General features: G+C 32.7%; 1 protein-coding gene and 1 long non-coding RNA gene across 5 annotated transcripts in view; one reads left to right on the forward strand and one right to left on the reverse strand.

Moving 5' to 3' along the window:
• Positions 1-23289, forward strand: part of PCDH9 (protocadherin 9) — an 882465-nt gene that overhangs the window by 282240 nt on the left and 576936 nt on the right. The window lies entirely within an intron of this gene.
• On the reverse strand, positions 551-1235 carry LOC118497339. Its single transcript, XR_004899865.1, has 2 exons — positions 1053-1235; positions 551-809 (listed from the first exon to the last, which is right to left on the reverse strand). It is a non-coding gene; the product is annotated as an uncharacterized LOC118497339 (long non-coding RNA).

Genomic DNA, 23289 nt, shown 5'->3' on the forward strand with positions numbered 1-23289 from the left:
GTGATATGCACCTAAAAAGGAAATACTGTACTGTATGAATACTTAGATATAAAGAGAAAAATACATATAATAAAGAATCCAGATACCCTTCAGCTGCAGAGCTCTCTCTTTATGGCATATTTAGCTAAACTAGTACATTTATGTGTTTTGGCACCAAAAGAATTGAAGAGTTTAGTTAAGATAAAGTTTTTTTTTTCTTTTTAAGCATTGATTTAGCATTGCTATGTGCTAGTTTAAATTGGGTGCTTTCACATAATAGTTTTCTATGCAAAAATAAACACTCTACTGGGTAGTTTTAAATCTAAAATGCTGAATAACATTCAAAAAGATAGTATTTAAATGTGGTGACTTTATATTAAAAACAGAAAACAATTAAAAGAGACATTCACACACACTCTTGAAGAGTCAAAAATTGGAGAAGAATCCTGAAAAACTTGGCCCTCATTTGATCATTTAATATCTTAGTATTTAATTGCTGAGTATGACATTTTTTCTTGACAAAATGTTAATATTTGCCAGTCATTTTAATATTTGAATAAAATCCTTAGACATTTATCTATTTTTTTACTTTATATTATCAATTTTTCCAAACATTCTAAGGATACTTTTGTAATTTGGAGCTTACAACTAATGATAAGCTATTCACTGCATACTATTTTTTTGGCATTACTGTGGATACTCAAGAATGAAGCAAAACCATATAAATCTGGATCCTAAATATAAATCCTGCATTCCCAAATCCTGCATTCCTTCCCAAGAGCAGGCATGAATAATTTTAAAAATTAAAAGGGAAATACAAGTACAATTGTCTCCATTTTCACCCCACCATGCCTATGCAGCAGAAAGAAAGAAGGCACTCCTACCTGTTGCAGCAGCATGGATGTAGCTGGAAAGCATTATGCTAAGTGAAATAAGCCAGGGAGTGAAAGAGAAATACCATATGATTCCACCTATACGTGGAACCTTATCAACACACAAACAAGCAAGCAAAATATAACAAGAGACAATGAAGTAAAGTTTTCTGATTACTTCTTAAAAAAAGGGAAATACACACTTATAATAACACGTAGTAATAGGTTTTTTTAGCAGTGCCTAACAGTTTTTTTGGTTTAGTGGTCAATCATTAATCACCAAAAATGCATTCAATTTCTACTTTATGATAGGAGCTATACCAGTATAAACTATATCTATATCTTTCCAACGAGTAAACATTAGCATTTATTTAGTTTGAGGTCTCTAGATAGCCTGTTAGCATGTTCAGATGAGTATGGTTAACTAACCATTTCTTCAAAATTCCCAATTTGTCTCAATGTCACCACTATCCTCCAAGTCATACAACTTCAACTTACAAAAATACCTTTCAGAAGTCCGTTAACCTTCTTATTCCCACATTTCTTAAAGTCTTGTCAATTCTACTTCTGTAATACCTCTCACACCAATTTTCCCCATTTTTTGCTCCCCACCATATTCTGTTGCCTTATAGGTTAGGTAGTTGCAATAACTACTTAACTTTCCTCTTCATTCAGTGCTTCATGTTCAATTCACCCACCTCATTGAAGGCAGAGTCATCTTGTTAAAGAGTATCTTTAATTATGTTAGCCCCCTAACCCTATTGCTTCCCCCCCAAAAAAACCATAAAAAAACCATTAGCCTAGTTGTGCCTAGCCATCTGCAATTTCACCCCATCTACCTTTCTAAACTTTTCTCAAATGTCTCCCCTAAACATAAACTAATTTCACAACAAATTGAATTATTTATTCTTCTCTATAAAATGATCCTGTACTTTTCCTCCTCAAACACCTGCTGATAACGTTTTCAACCCTCTGGATCCAACTCTTTCTTTAATCTTTATTCAAATCTATCTCCCTGAAGTCTTGTTCTGATCAACACCTCTGCCTACCACCAACAAAAAGATTAAATAAGGTGCATCAATGCAGTGTTCTTTAAACTCTTCAGGGTTTTATCTTCATCTTTATAATGGTAATTATAGTCTGTCTTGTACTGCAATAGTCTTCATAGTTGTCATAACACTCATACTTCAGAGTGGTTTTTGAATGTTTATTGGGTTATAATTACAGTAGAGTTTGTACTAACAGCTCCTGTCTCTGACTCTTGGTTTCCTCATCTGTAAAATGAATATGTTCATTTGTTACTACCAGGGCTGTTTTGACAGATAAATAAGGCAATTTATGTAAAAGCACTTTAGCATAGGTGTGCGTGTTTTCCCTCTCATTATGGGGTACCATAGAGTGATATATAAAGGATAAATATTTTAGATGAGTTATCTGACCTTGAATGTTATGGCCATTGCACACTACCCTCCTGCCTTGCCAACTGTCTACCAGAGATGTTTCATGGTAGGGCAAACTTGAGATTCAGCACAGTTGAATTATATGCTCTGAAATTAATCTAGTCAATATTACTGGATTAACGTTTTATAACTTTATGCTAAACTGTGACTTCCAGACTATTTTGCTTGTTGTTTTAAAGTTCAGGGGACTGTTTTTATTAAGGATGAAACATTCATGGCAAAAACATAGTGTATTTATTGAACAAATATTTTGTTCGAGACATATGGTAGCTTCATTGTACAGAAACATGTCATATTTTTGGAGCTATTCTTGAAAGATTAAAGTTAATGGCACATTATCACCCTCAGGCTATTACATTCCCATTAAGAATTATTTCTAAAATATATAGAATTTGTGGCATGGTGAGAAACAGAAGATATATTTTATTGCCATAAAATGGATGAAGATTTTATAGTTTTAAGAAAGCCAGTGACTACTCGATTTTCTAGTTTTCACAAGTGGGTACAATTTAGGATTATATATTTATGGCCTTCGCTATGTTTTCTTTTTTTACCATTTACTTGGGTCTATAGTGTGTACTCCTTTCACAAGTGTGGTATATGTCCTTTTCCAAAATAGTCTTAAGGAAGCAAATTAAATACAATTAAGTGTTTATAAAGGAAATCATATAATATTCTTTGGATTTTCATATGTCTTCAATGCAATGTAATTAACCACAGCTTAATGAGTACCAGTTTCATACTCATCCACTCATCACTCCAATATGACCCCACTGCCTAGCATTTTATATTTTATGCCAAAATGTGATTCTTAAATTATCCACATATTTTAAAATGAAAGAATTGGTTACATTAAAAATGCTTATGGGAGGAATACAAAATGTTTTCTTATATTCATAATTATAGCTAGAGGTTTCTCAATTTTACTGATCTAATCGAGGAAACTTACCTCTATTGTTATCTATGATTTCTTTAGTATTACTTATTTTAATCTATATAATTTTTTAATTTTAGGTTTACCTTCTTCTTCTTCTTCTTCTTCTTCTTCTTATTTAATTAAGGAAGAAACTGAGATCCTTGATTTGAAGCCTTTTTTTTCATTCCTAATACAAGAATATAAATGTCCCTAAAAGTGTTACATTTGTGCCATTCCAAAAAAAATTGATATATGTTTTCATTTATTCAATTCAAAATAATTTCTAATTTTCCATTTGATTTCTTTGTTACCCATGGGTTATGATAAAGTGTGGAATTCATATAACTATTCAGAAATCTTCCAAATATCTGTATATATTTTTAGTTCAATCCTGTCTTGGTCAGAGAACCTATTTTATTATGAGTTGAATTATTTTACATTTGAGACTTATTTTGTTCCAGAGTATCATCTATTTTGTGCATATTCCAGGTACACTTGAAAAAAATGTATGTTACACCATTTTTAGGTAGTGTTCCTTAACATCCATTAGTTTATTATGTTATTAACATCTTCTGTAACCCCTGCTGACTTTCTTTTTATTTGCTGTTCTGTTTCCTTTTATTTCATGTATTCTGAAGCTGGTGCAAAAATTTTAGGATTAGTATATTCTTTTAATCCACATAAAACTATGAAATGACCCTCCTTATTTCTGGAAATAATTTTTTTTGTTCTGAAATTTACTTTGTCTTTTCTTTTGTGAAAGCAGTGATAAGTGCTATATACCCTGCCCTCATGGAGCTTAAGGTAAGTAAGTTAGGGAGGCAGGAGTAACAAGAATATGTAACCTCAAAGAGCGTTGAATACTCTGTGGGAAAAGCAGGTTGATTTTGATTTTCCAGTCTGTATGTAACAACTTCAGATAAGCTAAGAAGTACTCTGTAGAGCCTGGCATTGCTGAATGTGAAGCCTGATGCTACTAACTTGCAAATTTCTACAAGTTACATAACTTTACTGAAGTTGAAATTTCTCATCTTATATAGTAAAAGAATACAGGCAACCCCATAGTGTTTCTGTGGTGGCCAAATAGAACAATATATGTAAAATGCATAGTCAAATGTCTAGCACATTTATAAATATTCTAAAATGATTGTGGCAGCACTAATTGTTACTATATTATCTGACAAATAAAGACAGATGATAAAACTGGAAAAAATATATTAAGAACCATAATGACTATAACAAATATTTTTATTCTCAACCTTATTGCTTGAGAAAAAAATTTACATGATCTGAACAGAAATGGTTCTGTCTTTCCAAACTGTGTATCCCATAGTTTTATAAAATGGCTTATGCAACTTGATCTACAGGACATTCAATCACTGATACAATATACAATAATAAGCTGAAAAATGCATCAAACTATTGTTTAAAATTATCTCAGATTTTCCTTGAGGAGACTAGATTTGATTCCTGTTTTCCACATGACACAAAATTTAGGAGGATTAAGTAAACTGCCATTGACTTTAAAAAAAATTGCAGTTCAAACTCATGTGTCTTCGAATTCAAAGACCTGTTACTTGTATTATGTTACTGATATCTCTTTCTCACTTGCCTATTTAGTAATCAGCTAATGGAAGAGCCAAGTATTAATTTGGGTATCTTATGTCTACATACATAGATTTCTTCTCCAGGTACTATTTTATCTTACTTGAATTTCACCCATCAATTTTGTCTGTCTAGATCTGTTCCTAATTTTAATTTTGTCACTTAATGTGGTGACATGACAGGCCTAAATTTATTCTTCCAGAAGTCTGGTTCAATATGCCTTTAAAAAATAAAAATTCTTTTGAATAGTTGTAATTATTCCCTACACATCCTACTTTTTGTGTCCAGCATATTAATTGGAAAACAATACAAAGCAAACACTGAAACTCAGAAAAATACTAGATGTTGTCAAATTGAAAAATGGTTAAGATTAGGATCAATAGATTCCTGATGTTAAACTGTGACATACATGCTCTGTAAAAAAAAGAAACTTCCATATGAGATTGAGTCAGCTAACACCTCGAAGAATAACTTTCATAAGATATTCAGGAGATACCAGGTACGATTTCAGACCCAAAGAAATGCTTTTCCATTATTAATTTTACGAAGTAGAAGGTTTCATAATGCTTCAAATATTGTTTCCTAACTAACTTTGGAAGCATTAGAATTTCTTTTTATTTCTTTTTAGATCATAACTTAACATTTATTTTTGTTTTCTTAATTTCTCTCTAAATCAATATTCTTATTTTTCTGGTATTTTTCTCTTAAGGTCTACATTGTAATCAAAACAATGCACTGCACAACTGTTATATAATTATTATCCACAGTTAAGGTTTTGCTCTCTATTATTTCATTGGAGTCAATAATAACTATTCACCTTGGCAGAGCTCTTTTTTTTTCATGTTATTTGTACCATCTGTTACTGTGTTGTTATCTGTAAAACGTACACCTACACCTTGTTTCCTGCAGTATAACTAGGGAAGCACAGGGGCCACTGAGTTCAACTCAGTCCTAACTTTGTAAATCTTTTGCAAACTTTACATGTTCAAGTAACAAAAATAATTGAACAAATTAGTGAAATTTAAAAATGTAAACACATGAAAATTGAGCACAAGTATCAAGAGGAAATGTTACCACCATATACTATTCACTAAACTCTCCTCCGCATAGAACTATTGTGCTTTTTAATTTATCTCTTCTTTTTTCTCTTATGCCTCACCTAGGTTTACTTTTTTTCCTACAGAGTTTGGATCGCTGAAGAGTACTGTATATCGGCCACCTTAGTGAGATATATGCAGCACCATATTGTCAAGCCATTCAGCTGAGTCAGACGAGTTGACTTACTGGGCAGCAATAGCAAGGCAGGCAGTGGGCATGCAGGCTTTAGGTGCTTTGGGTGTACTTGTTTGTCAACCACGATCTGTATTTAAATAATTCCTAAGATTTTAAAAGTGATTACTTTTGGCTGGGGTGATTACATCGTAAGTGGATCTTCACCTCCTTTTCTTAGCTGAACTGAGACCCAATGCATCTTCCACCCCAATATTTTCTGCCTAGCTTATATTTCTCTAAAATTACTGGATTCTGAATATTTCATATGAAAACTACTGTCATGTTTTGAACTGTTTAATTAGAGCTGAGGCAAATTAATATAAACTTTCTAACTAATAGTTTCAGAATTCAAGGTGCTTCACAGGATTCTAAGATTTGATGGATGTTGCTTTTCTCTGCCTTGTTTGCCTGACATTCCACCTGCCGCAGTTACTTCTAAATGGGAGAACTGCACATTTTGTCTTGACAGGAAAACAACAACTGAAAATATCTCTTACCCTGGGTTGAGTAAAGTGCTTTTATAAATCTAATTTATGAATCAACTAGAGCATGCTTATTCCCAATTTAGATACTGGGGTCTAAATAAATCTACTTTACTATTGTAGCAGTACCAAATCTTGAAAGTGGTTTTCTCAGTGGGTGTTAAGTTTGGCTGTATTATTTGGACTATGAAAGAACACCACCTACAACATGATGATATATACTGTTGAAAAGTCATCTTAATCTTTCATGTTGATTTTTATGAAACAGTTACTTACCTTATTGGACTGAGAAACTAAGAGACATACTTTCTTTAAACTGATTCTTTAATACTATATTTGTTGACAGTGCTGCAAATATACTGATGTCATAGATAAAAGGCACTTTAGATCATAGATTATCATAGGAAGAGATCATTTGCTTTCTGACAAGAAGAGACTGACATGCAACAAGAAATGACACAAAAGATAGGACCTAAAAAGGCAAAAATATCATGTTGGTTTATGGTGAGTTTGAGTATCATTACAGATCCCTGGGTGACAGGCTATAAACCATATGCAATATTTCTAAACAACTTTTATTTAAATATACTTATATAGCTTAGGGTATGTTTTCTAGTAACTCAATAAATATGGTTATGCTAACTATTTCTATATTAACATATTATATAAATATAGTATATTTATATATCAATGCAAACCTCACTTTTTCCAAGCAACTGGCTATTTTCTAAATTTTAACACATTGTTAGATATTCTAGAAATGGTTTGAGAGACATATTTTTCTTTCAGTTACACCACTATAATTTTACTATATTCTGAATTGGCAATAAATAACTTAAAAGAGTTTCATAAGTCTACTCTAAAAAAATAATATGGCATTTACACCCTCAAGCCTGGACAAAAATGAAAGTTTGTTTTTACAACTTTCTAAAGTCAATGAAGTGATTTGTCTTCTGATAAGTAGGTATAGAGTATTAGAAGATAATACTCTACAAATCATTTATATGAAGAAGTCTTTTTCCTCTTATTTTGCTTGTGGTGTGGCTTTTGACTATTCATCTGAGTTTACAGTTATAGCAGAAATGTTTTAGAAATCACTCTGAGATCAAAGAAATATAAAGGATTTCAAAATTTAATTTCTTTGAAAAGATTTGGGACTGAATGACAATTGAAAGCGGAATCTTTGCTAGTTCTGATATTACATGGAAGAAGAAACTGAGACTCAGAAAACCTAAGTGAATTTACTTGAATATGAAACACCTAGCCAGTGGCAGAGCAAGGATTTTACTCAAGGCCACTACATCTTGTGAATCAAGAGTGCTCTGCCACTCTTTCAGGCCAGATCATGACCTAGTCTTTGAGGTCTCAAGATAGACTGCACAAATTCCTTCCTGTTATGACAGCAAGTACTAATATTTGTGTTCAGTTGACTACTGATTTCCCATCTCGCTAATTTCCCACATATTCCATTTCTAATAATATGATTCATTTGCACAAAAGACAGCACATATAGACATCCATATACATTCATCAACCTTAATACTCATCTATTCTTTATCAATGCAAGTAAAATCTCTCAGTCCCTCCAAAGTAATTTGCTGTGTAGTCAAACATTTGTAGGGAGAGAAATGATGGTAAGCATATTCTGTCACTTCTAGAAACATTTGCATAAGAACTGAAATTGTTATAGCATTAAATTAAAACATACATATATGGATGGAATCAATGACTGATATCAGGTATTAAGGACCTAACAGGAGAAACTTCTCTCTGTCATGGATATACTTACAGTGAAGAAAACTCATGCCACTTGCTCAGTGCTTCCTACACTTGAAAGCACTGGAAATGCCATGCATTAGAAATCCAATGAGTGACATTTTTCTCTTTGATTTCCTTGTCTGTGTGTGTGAGTGTTTGCTTGTCCCCATACTCTAAAACTCATTAATTTCAGAAAAATATAAATAAATTGCATTTTCCTACATCTAAGACATCCATTTATACTGTCCTGAGGACACAACAGAATCCCTCTGAGCAACTATAGGAATTTTTTTCTCAAGACTCCTCAGTGATATATTTACAAACTACTGAGTAGGATGATATGCTTAGAGGCAAAATTCTTATTACTTCTTTTTCTTTATATTTTGTTTGTTATATAAATCCCATATATTCTGGGAACATGTATACCATAATGTGGTTAGCTTGTCTTTGTATATTAAATAAAGAAGAAAAAGACAAAACAATATTAATTATTGAAATTAAACTATATAAAGAAAATTTAAATACATAATAGCCTATTCATAACTAATGCAATTTTACAAAGCTCCTAGCTGATCTTTGTTTTTAAATAAGTCAGGTAGGGTAGGATGGGAGTTCAGGGAGCTGCACTCAACAAAACAAAGCTGGGAAACATTAGTTGATGTGGGCAGAAAGTATAGGTTTTCCTTTTGAAAATTTTAAAACCCTGAGCACATTCAGCGTGTGCTACCACTTAATGCATTGTCCAAGTATTTCCTGCACATCCAATTTTTATGAGAACCTTAAAAGGTTTCTAGTAGACAGTTTAATCACATTTCCTCTCACCACTTGTATGTGTGCTTCTTATATGGAGGTCATTGTCATAAAAAGGAAACTTGTTTGGTTTCTCAATGTGCCTTTTCATTTCCATTTTGGCAGGAGGGGCTGGGAGAGGCCTGATGAATACACCAAAGCAGATAGCATTTACAAATGTATGCTGTTGCTTGATTTTGTCAAATATGAGCTATTTAAATAAGTGTACAACACATCTTTGTATGTTTGAGGCTTGGCTCCACCTTCTTTTCTATCCTCCAGAAATAATAATAATAATAATAATAATAATAATAATAATAATAATAACTGTGAATGGTAATAGAGGAATGACAGCGTGACAATTGCTCATAACCTTTATGGTATACGTATAGTCAGATAAAGTAATCTTTTAGAAATGTCTCCTTAGGATTCTCATACTTATATTTCCTCATTGACTTTTATACTAGATATCCTAAATTTACAGAGCAAAAGCTACACAGAATGGAAACAGAACTTTGAAAGCGAAAACCAAGCAGTGTCCTTTCCAAGTCTCCTCTTCCACCTGTGAATAGCCTTTAGTTGAAGATTCGCAGCCCCTGTCACTGACAGGGCATAGGAAGGTACTAGATCAAAATTATTCTTCTTGAGAGAGATTTTATAACAGGAACAATGGAGGAAATAAATTTTGGTCATTCTGTAAAACCTACTCAAAATGATCTTTAAAGTTACAAGTGGTTTACAGGTTTGAATGATTGTATCCTTGGAATGAAAGGGGAATGCTAAATAACCTTACTTTTAGGGAAAATAAAAAGCATATAAATCATTGGTTCAATGTAGTTCTTTCAAAATCTGTGCAAGGCTAGAGCATACCGTAGGAATATATTTCAGATTAAAAGACCGTGCCTATATTTCGTAAGGTGAAAATTGGTTTCTTATTAACATAGATCATCAGAAAGCAGAGAAAAACCTTAATTTAACCAGATTTCTGACAATGATATGAGACTATAAGCCAGACTTTGTCACAGACTAGGTTATACATCACTTAGGAGCATGGTGAAACACAATACCTCTTTTGGTTTTCTATCTATTTTACTACCAGAAATTATGAAAATTTTTGCATGATATACTTAATGTGAAAATTCTCTGCCTCATTATATTCATCAGTATGTCCCAATATTTCTCTGGTAGTGAAGACTAGATACTATTAAAAAATAAATATATAACAAGGTAACTGACATGTTCTAAAAGGTTACTATATATTATATTACATGAGTATGTTTGTGTAAAAAATTGTTATGATATAAAACAAAGTTTAAACTATTAAAATATAAAATTCCTGAAGTTTTACAATTTTACATAAAAGGTAAAAATAAAAGGTTAAATTAATATGAATTATTTAATTCAATTGTAAAGTAAGATTTGACAAAAGGTTACTTGTTATAAAAAAGTGTCAATATATTTAGTAAATATTGTTTTTAAATATACCAAGATTTATTTTGTGAAATTTGACAAAAATATTTTGTAATTATAATTTTGATAGCATAACTTTAAACATTTTGTGTATAATATTAAAGAAGAAGAAGAAACCAATCTTGTTCTTTAGTTAAATAGTAATTTACTAGCCCTGGCTGGCGTAGCTCAGTGGATTGAGCACGGGCTGGGAACCAAAGTGTCCCAGATTTGATTCCCAGCCAGGGTACATTGCTGGATTGCAAGCCATAACCCCCAGCAACTGCACATTGATGTTTCTCTCTCTCTCTCTCTCTCTCTCTCTCCCTCTCCCTCTCCCTCTCCCTCTCCCTCTTCCTCCCTCCCTCCCTCCCTTCCCTCTCTAAAAATAAATAAATAAAATCTTAAAAAAATAGTAATCTACTTAAAGGTAAATACATTTAAAATATCAGATTCATGTTCCATAGTTTATGTATTCCATATGGAAATTATTCTCTGTCCAAAAATTTATTTTTAAACATGAAAGATGGCATTGAGATATCTGTTTTACCATACATGAGACTATGCAACTGTAGACATACCTCGACCTGATACAGAAAAATCATGATCTGTGGAAACACAAAGCCATTTTTGTCCTCGTTATGTGGCTTCAGAAGATTTATTTAGTATTGCAAACTTCCATTTCCACATTGGGAAAGTGGAAATAATAATGTTCGCCTTGTGTATTATTGTGAAAACATGAAATTCTGAACACAAAGTGCAGGTAGAGTGCCTGAACATTCTACTAGATGCATAGTGTATGCTATTACCGTGCTCATAATCATCACGGTTCCACTTGTTAAGGTAGAGGCCAATGAAGACTTTGTTAACTTGGAAATATTTCACAGTACTTCTGCTCGAATTTTATATTTTAGTAAATGAGAGAACTGAGACTGTAATCGCTGACCTCCAAGGCCACACAGCAAATACAGCAAATGGAGAAGAAATACATGTCTGATGACTTCCAGTCTAGTGTTCTTTCCATATGATTCTAAACAAAGAGAATAAATATTGTATGCCTTTCTCTCCTAAAATGTTTCTACCCCTATTTCTAGGTGGCAGAGGTACAAGGAGATATAAATTCAAATGGGACTTCAAATTAAAGAATTTGACTGATGGTGGTTACTTTGGCTACTCCATTTTATTTTGTAGCTAACAAATGTGCATTTGTCAGTTGTTACATGCTGAACTGTGCTTCTCCAAAAAAGTGTATGTTGAAGACCTAACCCTTAGTATCTCAAAATGTGAGTGTGTTTGGTGATGGGACTGTTAAAAAGGTAATTAAATTGAAATGAGGTCTTTAAGGTGAGCCTTAATCTAATATGGATGGTGTTCTTATAAGAATGGGAGATTAGGACATAGACACCCAAGGTGAAAACTATGTGAAGATAGTAATACGATGAACAACTATAAGCCAAGGAGAGAGGTCTCAGAAGAAATGAGCCCTGCTAGCACCTTGATCTTGAACTTCTAACCTCCACAATTGTAAGAAAATAAATTTCAGTTCAAGCTACCCAGCCCATGGTACTTTGTTGGCAAACTAGGTACAAAGAGCCAATCACTCTTCTGAAAACTTTATCTGCATTATGCCATTCAGAATTAAAACTCAAAACTAGCCATTCCAACTCTTGTGGAAATGTTAAAATCATGTCCTTAAATGTAGACTTCGTTCTTTTTCTTAAAAAAAAAAATCTGATAGTCAAGGGAGAATAGTGATACTCAGAACCCTGTCTTTACAAAGCCATTCGAATGCTACTTGAATAGTCTTTCCTAGTTTAGTCCTGTGAATCTACTTTACCTTTCTTTGAACTTCTCTCAGGAAAATCTTTATATTGTGCTTTAGTGATTTTTCATCACTCCAAAAAGGTAAAATGTTAGTTCTGATCAGATAAAGACCCCATCTCCAAGCACTTAGCACAGCCAATTGTAGTGTCTGGCACATGTAGGGACTTCATAAATGCTCATGGAATTACAATGAAACCTCTTCATCATGCTGGTCTGATTACCTAAGTGATTATATAGCTAGCCACTGCCTTCATGGAGAAAGAGTTTCACAACGTGATCTTTTAAACACTTCAATAATTAAATATTCTTGGATGGTCTCCAAGAAAGACTAACACAGGCCAATGTTGTTACAGTGTAATTCCAGAATGATAACTCTGGTTCTTGGTTGTGCAGATCATCCTTGGTACCTAAAGCTAATTAACATAGTAATACAAATCTTAATCCATGCAATTTACAAGAGAAAACCCCAATTAGAGTAATATGATATTAATTAGGAGAAAATTAAAAGTTTGGGGTGAGAGCTTGGTGACATAGCCTGGGGTACGTGTGGGAGGGAGGGAGGGACAGACATCCTGCACAGTTACTGGAGATGGTAAAGATTATTTTGAGGGTATTTCAAATGTTTTTTAACTCATATAAAGAAAAAGATACAACAAAAAAGTGATGATTGATTTATATAGTCTGTCATGTCAGATACTAGAGTATAGTCAAGAAAGGGAACGGGAAAGTCATATTAGGAGAGATCATTTAAGGAGTACCTGCTTCCCCACTGCTCAGATGCAGTGGGGAGCCACTTGCTAGGCTAAGGTCCTGTGAAGGAGTGGTTTCCCAGAGGAAGTTCATTATGCTGGTTAATGGCGCTTCTCTGGGACAATACAGTTTGGATAGCAAAACAATCTTTTGAAACATAGTGATGTAATTTAGGTATCATCATGGCCATCGCTGTTTTATTCAATTATTGTGTGTAGATAATAAATAAATGAAACCCTGCAAAGAATGAATGATTGAATGATCATGTCTGGAGGGAAAAATTATTTTAACAATTATAGAAGTTGTTAGGAAATATTTTATGCTATTATCTCACATATTATTATATCATAATACATCTGTATGCTATAAAGAATTTGATAAAATGAATATAAATAATTTAAAAAGGAGCCAAACAGGCTATTAATGACAGAGGCATTAAATGGGTAATGTATAAGGAGAGAACATACAAAATCAACTTAAGGTTAAGTAGAGGATCAACAAGTAACAATCAAAGACTACATAATTGTGTTAACATCAAACTCAGAAACAAACAGGGCATTGAAGCTGAAGGCTTGTTTAAAGGAAAATAAACTTTTAGTGTTCCAGTGTTACTTGGTTAAAATAAATCTGTACATTGTGGCCCCTACACGTAGAGCTCCAAAGGAACACATACAGAGTTATCCAAATAGGAAATGATTGTATAAAATTAGAGAGAACTTTTATGAGGTGCTTATTGTCGATGTAGGAGAGAGACATAAATGTAAAGGAAGGATTTTAGGACTTGGAACATGGGAAAGTGAGTTATTCTCATCATTGGAAGCAATTTTTCATTTTAAGAAGTACAATGGCTGGCAGAAAAATATTTAGAGATCATATTTTTAAATTTCTGAATGAATAATGATCTATCTATCTTAACACTGTATTTCTCAGTCCATATAAAATTGATAGTTGAATCTAATTGTAGATAATATATTTAAAGTTTATTTGATGCCATTTATGCTTTTAGTTTTATGATTTACATCCTTTCTATTCCTTACTTGACAATTTCAGGTAATTTCCTGAGATCTTTAATCATTTTTACAAAAAATATGTTTATATTTGTGCCATTGTTTGTATTGATGCTACTTTGTGAGTTCTGAAGAGTGTTAAGGCTATGTGCTCTATCCCAAGCATGCCACTGTGCCATTTGGTATATCATGTTCTATTAGTCCAAATCCTTGGGCTTATGTAACATAGCTCTACCAGCCAACTCAAAATTTTACATCTGAGCAGTGAAATTCTTCTAATATTTAACATACCTGTAGATTTTTCTTTTTATTTTTTTCTTCATGCGTGCAGACTTAATGTATATACATATGCTCATGTATGGATATTTTTCTCTTTGTTTATGTGTTAATAATATAACCTTTAAAATATTTATGGGAATGATTATATACATTTTCAGATGATTTTTTTTTTTTGTTTTTTATTAGTATGTAATGACATTCCTCATAGATTTTTTAAATGAAGGTCTTCTCTAGTGCATTTAAAGACTTACAGAGTCCCATTTTAAGTACCATTACTCAGATTATCAAAATTTTTACATTGTGCTCAGATATAATTATAAAAAAGAGGTAGATTGAGAATATATATGAAGTGTAGACACTATATTTTTTTACATTTTTCTCTTTACATAATGTACATGCTTACCTCATTAATATATCTGTAAATGATAAAACAGAATCAGAGTATTTTGTTATGTTTAAAGAAGTACTACCTGAAAGAATAAATATATAGTTCTTAAATAAATGCCATATTTGAGGACATTCTGAGATAAGATACAAATATGTCTTAAAATTTAAAACTAGCAGTTCGATTTGATGGGGGCCAAGGATAGTGGCATATTAATTACAGGAGTTCCCAATGACACACTTCTTGTGAGAAATCTGTGGCTCTTGGTCATGGATTGGTGGCCACAGTTTCCAGAAAGTTTTAAAATCATACAAGTTGCATATAAATTCACACCCAGTGTTGAGTAGGGAGTAAGTAGACAGTGGTGAAATACTTAAGGATAAAATAAAATAAGCATGGCTGTCTTACAGGATACAGGTTATCTCTTCATTTCTGTCACTTAGTTTTTTTGGCAGTCCTGCTTTCTGCTTTAATTCTGTGCCAACATGACTGTGTGCTTTGGGAATCTGGCATATGGTTGAAAGTTCTTTGCAGGGATTAGATTAAACAGAGGATCCTATATTTTTAAACCTTTTTTGAACCTGAAATTACTAAATTTCATTGATATGTTATATATTACATTTAAACACTAAACAGATAATAATTGTATAAAACAAGCTATATCTACTATGGTGAAAATGCTTCTGAAGATACATTGATAATTTTTGTTGATTTCTGGAATCTATTTCATCCTCACTACTAAAGCAATACTAGAGCTGTGCCGTTACCAGTATTTGGACCCTACAGCTATGGTAAAGAATTCACATCTGATCTTTTTAGCCAATTAGTTTGTGTCTTTCAGCAAATTACTTAATCACTCTATGCCTCAGTTTCCTTATCTGTAAAATGAAAATATAGGTGGCATGGATTCTATTGGATGCATTGAAGAGTTTTTTAATCATACTTTTGAATTACTTAGAATTAAATTGGGCACATACTAATCAATGTTTCCTATAAGTATATGCTTTACTTTTTAAAATTGATTTTAGAGAGAAGAAAAGGGAGGGAGAAAGAGATGGAGAGAAACATCAATATGAGAGAAATATTGATCTGCTGCCTTGCACATGTGCCCCTACAGGGAACAGAACCCACAACCTAGGAGACCAAACTCACAACCTAGGCATGTGCCATAACAGGGAATCGAACCTGTGACCTTTTAGTCTGCGGGATCATGCCAAACCAACTGAGCTTAATACAACATAAGCTTTGGTTTTAAACTTGAATATTAAAATAGCCCCAACCCTATTGAACTAGATATATTATATGTCTTAGTTAAGGTGGAATATTTATTGAATTTACAAAAATAAAAATATTTTAATGCAACACTTTCAGAAATAACTGTTGTGAAACAGAGCTTACGTATATTTCTGTGCACAACTGAAAGATGTGCTGCACTGTTTTTCTCATTTCTCTTATTCTTTATAGTCAAGATTTGACACACATGAGCTATGAAATGTGCCAATTATACAACTGCTATGTATATTAGCCAAGTGTAGCATATCTTAAATATTAATTTTGTGAATCTGAAGAAATTGTATGAATTATTCCACTTTCTACTTTTCAAGTAACATATATAATGAATTGTCTGCTCACCAGTAATTTAATCTTTTCACATTTCTACACAATTTTCAGTTATCTAAATCATGATACACTAAGGACGTTAGAGCCTTAGTTTCTGACTTCATCGTTCCACATGGTGTGGGAATATAGCTCAGCTTCCACATGGAAAACCAGTGGGGAGCGAGTGGCACATAGGATCCATGCCCACGGAGAGGTTCTCCCATGGGGAATCAGGCCTGCATTATACCTAGACTGCTATCAGACTTGCTTTTGCTAAAACTCCCTCACCCTGAATTGGGGCAGCAAGTGCTTATTGTAACTTCCTAAGATCTGTGGTAAACCTCCCAAGAATGGAGTGTAACTGGTTCAACCACATTTCCCCTTGGTCTTCAACATCCTTCTCTTTGAAGTAATTAGCAATGTTCTTTCCTTTGTTATCTGTAAAAGGTAATCACCTACAATGAACCTGTGCATAGTAAATGAGGACCATCCTTGATGTAATGTGCCTAGAAAAACAATAAAAGCCTGTCCAGGCAGGGGCTATGGCCCTCTCTCTCTCACTCAGAGAGCAATCATGCCGTCCCTTTTTCTCTACAGGACTTCTGCAGTATGTGTGTGTGTGTTCATAGCAGCCACAACACACAGATCCTGCCAGCCAGGATCTGCATGGGAGTATGTATATTCTCTCTCCATATTATATTGATGCTGGGAGAATATTTGAAAAAATATAACTAAAAAGTAATAAGCCTATACTTCTAGTTCTGTTTTTGAAATATTTAATAATATAATGAAGGTATTTTAAGATAAAAAAATAAGTTAGAAAAACATGACTATCACAATAACATCCCATCTTAGTGTTTTCCTTTTCCTGAGAAGGATGGCAGAGAGATATATTTTGATTGGCTGTTCTCACCTGTAAAACTGAAGACTGTTAAGTTCCTCACATCTAATGCAAGACTGGCAGATTAAAGATATCTGCAGCACTAACATAGGAACAGATTGCATTATATTATAAATCATCATATCATTGACAGACAATTAAATCCAGAACTTTCCAAGCATGAAGCAGTGGCAATGCTTGTCCACCAAAAAAGTTATTCAAGCCAAAAGCTCATAGAGGATATGAATATAAGGAAGTTACTTCTGGGTGAGTTGCTGAAATTAATTTCTCCCATTACCTTCCTTCCCACACATACCCTGTAGAATCATGAAAATTAAAGATAGAAAATGCCTATTAGCACTCTCTGAGACTGCTCTCCAGACCATTCAGAAAAAAACAAAATCTTCCTCACTTTCCTCCACGGGGGGACAGGAGGAATTCTTCATAAAAGAAGGTAGAGGTGTATTTCTGAAGTTTTAAAGAATAAGTAGCCCATCATTTTTTAAAATTCCAAATGTGAAACTTGACATTCAGAACTAGATTCATATTTTATATATGATAAAACATTTGTATAAAATATTAAATAATAATTTTTGATAAATTATGTTTGCATCACACAATTTCTGCACAATTATTTCATCAGTGTATAGTCAATCACAAGGCCGAGTGTAATAAAGTGAAGAGATGGCATGGTTTCTCTCCGTGAAGACAATACAAGCACTGCTATTTACATACATGAGACAAAGTTAACCCAAGTAGCAAGTCATCTAAAAGCTTAGTTGACAAAGTCAACATAATGTTTACAAAGTTTCAAAGTTTACATATCCATTTTTGTTCTCTCAGTACTATTTATCTGGCAACAATTTGGCTTTAATTGTTCTATAAATTAGTTGGTTTAATGAAATGAATAAATTTAAAGATAATTTAAATAACTGCTGGAACTATTACCTTTAAGATACTATTATTTATTTTCCCAGAAGTTTTGCTAATCTCTCAGTTTATCTTCACTACACTCAAATTAGGAAGCATTCACATAACAAGGTACCATGTGCTAAGTTCCTTCTTGTACATTCACAGTTGAGATTCTGAAAGGTAGATAATATGTCTTATTTAGTCTTTTCAATTCTTCCTGTTGTTTTGAGTTTGTGTTTTACTTATGCTTTATGCTAAGCATATATTCCTCTGTGTGTGTGTGTGTGTGTGTGTGTGTGTGTGTATTCATGTAGAAACGTTTAACCCTGTTAGGACTTCTACTAAAATTTGCTTAATATTTATACAGTTTTGGTAACATCAAAATTAATTATCTAAAACAAAAGAACAAGACATGGTAAATGTAACCCTAGTTTTGTCAACTGGATAAACCAAAAGAAGCTATTTAAGATGATAGAACTGTCTGCCTTATAGAGCACTATTTTGAATCTGTATGAGTTTTTCTTTAGAAACATCTTCTTTCTTATGTAAACAAAATACCTGCTTCTATAGTGACTATAATTAAAGGAAGTTAAGACAACTGTACTTGAATAACAATAAAATGTGAAAAATATCTTTTCTATAAAATATAAAGTATAATTAAAAATTATATTGAATTTTAAAACACATCCAATAGTCCTAATTATATATTTTGAAAATATATGTACTACCTGAAGCCTTTTAACTAATGGTTTACATGAGAATTCTCTAACATAACATTAGTATCTGCTCTAAGATTAGGCTTTTTGTGATAGAGTTTTTCAAGCTGAACGAAGGATTTACACCAGCATATATGTTGGGGTCTTTATGCATAGTGAATTTGAATTCAGTACATACACACATGTCTTACTCAAAGAGGAAGAAGCCCCATTACTGAAAAATGAGATTCACTTTTAGATAATTTTATGTAAATGGAAGTTTTGAAGATTTCAAGTAACCCTATAATCTGGTTTCACCATAACTGACTGTTGAGGCATTCATATGAAAAGGCATTTTTAAAAAGACTGATTGAAAATATACAAACATTCAGGAGGTTATTGTTTCAGGATGCCTTTGATTTGGGAAAGGAGTTATTTTTGGCTGTGAAAATGATGGTTCACTGGAAATAGGAATTCACTCAATAGAACTGATTTGGAATACAAAATGCTATGTAATTTTCAATATATCCATGTTACATAAGTGTAGAAAGCTGCATAATTTTACATTACATGGGTTGAGGATTGGGGATTTGTGTTTTGTTTTCTGCTTTGACAATTGCCTGTAAAAAAGATGATGGATTACAAGGTGGTTATAGGCTTTAATTTTTTGATTGAAAGAAGGGATTGTATTTATAGAAGGTCATTCAGCTCCTCTGGGGAAGGTTATTAATATGAGAAATTATATGCTGAGGTAAACCACCTCACTCAGACAGTGAAATTCATCATTCAAGACTTGCATAGGAACATGTAAAAAAACACTGTAAATTTAGTGTCCCCTTTTCAAGGAGATTAATGCTACAGCTCAGGAATTTTCAGAAAGCTGTGATAAAGATCACAAGGATTAGTGGCAATGAGAATGCAGTTGGTTTTTCCTTTATTTACCCGGAAACTGAATCCATTTGAGGCTACCTCCTTTATTCTTGTTTTATATTCCGTTCTTAAAAACACAGTGAGAAAATTATCTATTCCTATTATTCTTGAGTAAAAGTTGAAAGTGTGCATCTTAAACCATGTGGGATCATTAAATCAAGTCTCTTACAAGACAAAGAATATCCAAGTAAATGCACACACTGTTTAGATATCAAGAACATGTTCATCTGAACAACAGCATGCCAAAGTTCTTCTTGTATTGTAAGGGTAAAAGGCAGAATATTATTTTTGTTATACTAGTGGGCAAACATATTATCAATCATATAAGTATGTTTAAGAAATGAAAGAATTTCAGAAACATTACTTTAATCCAGGAATTTTCCACTGATTTGCCACCACACACTGGTGGGCCTCAAGAATTTTTAAAACATGCAGTACCTGGCTACTTAGTCAGGAGTGATGACCTCTTTTCCCTTAGATTGTCAAATTAAAAAAAATGGCAGTCAACACAGCAATAGCCATTTGGAATTAAAAAATGACAAAAGCCAACATAACAACAGCTGTCCAGTGTGAATGAATAAAAATTACACTGATTTTCTTTGAGCAGCAAAATTATGTATTTTTTGTGTGCCAAAGAATTTTAGTAATTAGTTTATGTATGCCATAAGATGAAAAAGATTGAAAATTGCTGGCTTAATCTGTTATTTTGAAAAATTACCATCATGCTAGTTTTAGAACTTAATAAGGAATAATAAGGATACGTTATATATACTTTATAGATTTTAATACTAGCACAACCTAACTTTATTGAGTCCCTTATAGTTTTTAAATTCTCTCACATCTAAATCTCATTGAATTGTCTTAGCACCTTACCTGACACGGAAGAGAGAGGTTATTATTCCCATTGGGACATAACTACTTGCTTGTGGCTTTAAAGAGAATACAATGATTTTTTTTTTCCTTTGGAGCACTCTGAAACCTTATGCCTGCATGTAATCTGTCTGAGCAAAACAATCCCAAATATTCAATACTTCCAATTAGCTGTAGCAAATCAATAGAGCTCTGTGAGTGCCAATGAATTGTGTTTCTAAAGCAGAATTTGATATTTAAAAAAAACCTAGATATAGTTATTCAAAAATAATTTTATGAATTTTCTAAGTGCTAGATACTGTACATGGCACTGGGACATCAAAGGAGAATACAGACACACAAACACATTATTATACAGATAAATGAATGTTAAAAATGTTATATTTGCAATGGATACTAAAGGAAAAGAGTAAGGAGAGTATAAGTCAATTACTTGGTCATAAGACAAGTTGGTTTCAAGATGTGTGAAGAAATCTTAAATGGAATATTTAATATATATTTAAAAATTCATGTTGAAGCAGTCCTTGCTGATGTGGTTCAGTGGACTGAGTGTCGGCCTTGGAACCAAAGGATGGCCTATTTGATTCCCAGTCAGGACACACACCTGGATTGTGGGCCAGGTCCCCAGTAGGGGGCGTGCGAGGGGCAACCACACATTGATGTTCCTCTCCTTCTCTTTCTTCCTCCCTAAAAATAAATAAATACAATCTTTTTAAAAAAGTGTTTAAAAATTCATATTGAAAAATAGCACAGTTGGTTTTGAAGTAGTAAGTTTGGGTGTCATCAATTATAGTTAGTTATATAGGGTAGGATCAAAGATAGGAAATTGCATAAAGTTCCCCAGAGAAATAAGAAATAGGGAGATTATAAACTAACTGAGAATGTAGACTTGAGAAACATCAATATAAAGTATGCTTCCAATGGGAAATATCCTGAAATACAGAGAAGGATTGAGGGCTGGACAGATCAGCATTATGGAGGCCAAGGGGGAGAAAGAAGCCAACAGCTTCCCAAGAGTAATTTCTGTCAAATGTTAAGAAAGGACTTAGTGGTTATCAGAGGGAATGAGGATGGGGTGGTAAAAGAGGATAAAGTAGGTGGGAATAAATGGTGGTAGAAAGAGATTTGACTTTGGGTGGTGAACACATAATACACTATACAGATGATATAACACAGAAATATATACCTGAAACTGATATAATTTCATTAACCAATGTTACCCCCAAAATACTCAATAAAAATAAAAAGAGCAAAGCCTGAAAGAAAGGCAGAGAGGGATTCAGAGCTACTGAGTTCAATGTCATGAGTATGAGTCATATATACTCTGATTTCCTATTTCTTTTTATGTTGAGCCTCAAAAGAAGCCAGCTACCCTATTGGGGACCTTCCTGCTGCTTCTCCACACACCCAGGCACACACACCACATACAAATGCATGCACACACACCCTGTCCTCCCCAAGCTCCTACCCCTTGGCAGCTATGGAAAAGCTATATTTTGCTTTTTAAAGTGACCTATTATTATTTGGGTTGTTACAGAATATTGCAGGTTATAAGATTAATTTAAACATCTTTTTGTAATGATGTATAAAAACTAACACAAATTAGTGTTGATGGTTTTATTCCACCTTTATTTTAGGGCTCTTGGTAATCAAAATAATAAGAAAAATATACTGTGAGAATAGTCCAGCAGAATTTATTTTTTTCTTTTTCAATGAGAAGAGTGAAAAATTCTACTTATTCTTGTTAAATCTTTATTTATAAGGTTGAATTAAAATATTTTGTAAAAGAGCTTGGAACTGTAATAGAATGCTAATATGATATCACAAAGAGCTATGCTTCAATAGTATTGAATTTTAAGATGCAATCTTTAGAATATGTGTGCACACATGTATATATTTCTCTTTTCCTAAAATTATTTTTCTTAAATCATGTATTATCTTGATTTGTGAGTGGACTTTTATTATCAGCATTATTAATATAAAGAGAAATATTTTATAAAATATCCTCTACATATTGTTAAATCACTTTTAAATAGTGCCCTCTTTGACTTCATAAGACTACCATGGACTTAAATGTTAAGCCTAAATAGTTGGAGTAAATATATTTCTTTTGATATCATTGTGTGATCAAAAAGTATTATCACCTGACAAATAACTATTACTCTGTATTCTTCTAAAGAACACTATGTAAGAAAAAAAATCAACAGAATGTGTAAGTACCACTGCTTACTATTCTCATTAGATTGTATTCATCCCCCAGCCTCTATTTTGAGATGTTTATGTATGTTGCTGAATACATTTGGGAGATATACAGAATTAATCAAAATGACTGTAATTACTATAGCTCATATTTTTCAAGACAAGGATTATTTCTTACTTTTATTCTTTTAGCCTAATCATTAAAAATATTCAGCACATAGGAGGTTAGTTATTAAAAAATGTTTGTTGAATGAGAGAATGTGTTTATTTGCAAGAATCTTCATAAAAGTTATAACATTTAATGTACTTCTTCAAGAGAAGATCAAATTATATGTTACATCATTTTTCCTCAGAAAAGAAATACTTTCCAGTTATGC

The sequence above is a fragment of the Phyllostomus discolor genome, chromosome 11 (genome assembly GCF_004126475.2).
Source record: "Phyllostomus discolor isolate MPI-MPIP mPhyDis1 chromosome 11, mPhyDis1.pri.v3, whole genome shotgun sequence".
NCBI lineage: Eukaryota > Metazoa > Chordata > Mammalia > Chiroptera > Phyllostomidae > Phyllostomus > Phyllostomus discolor.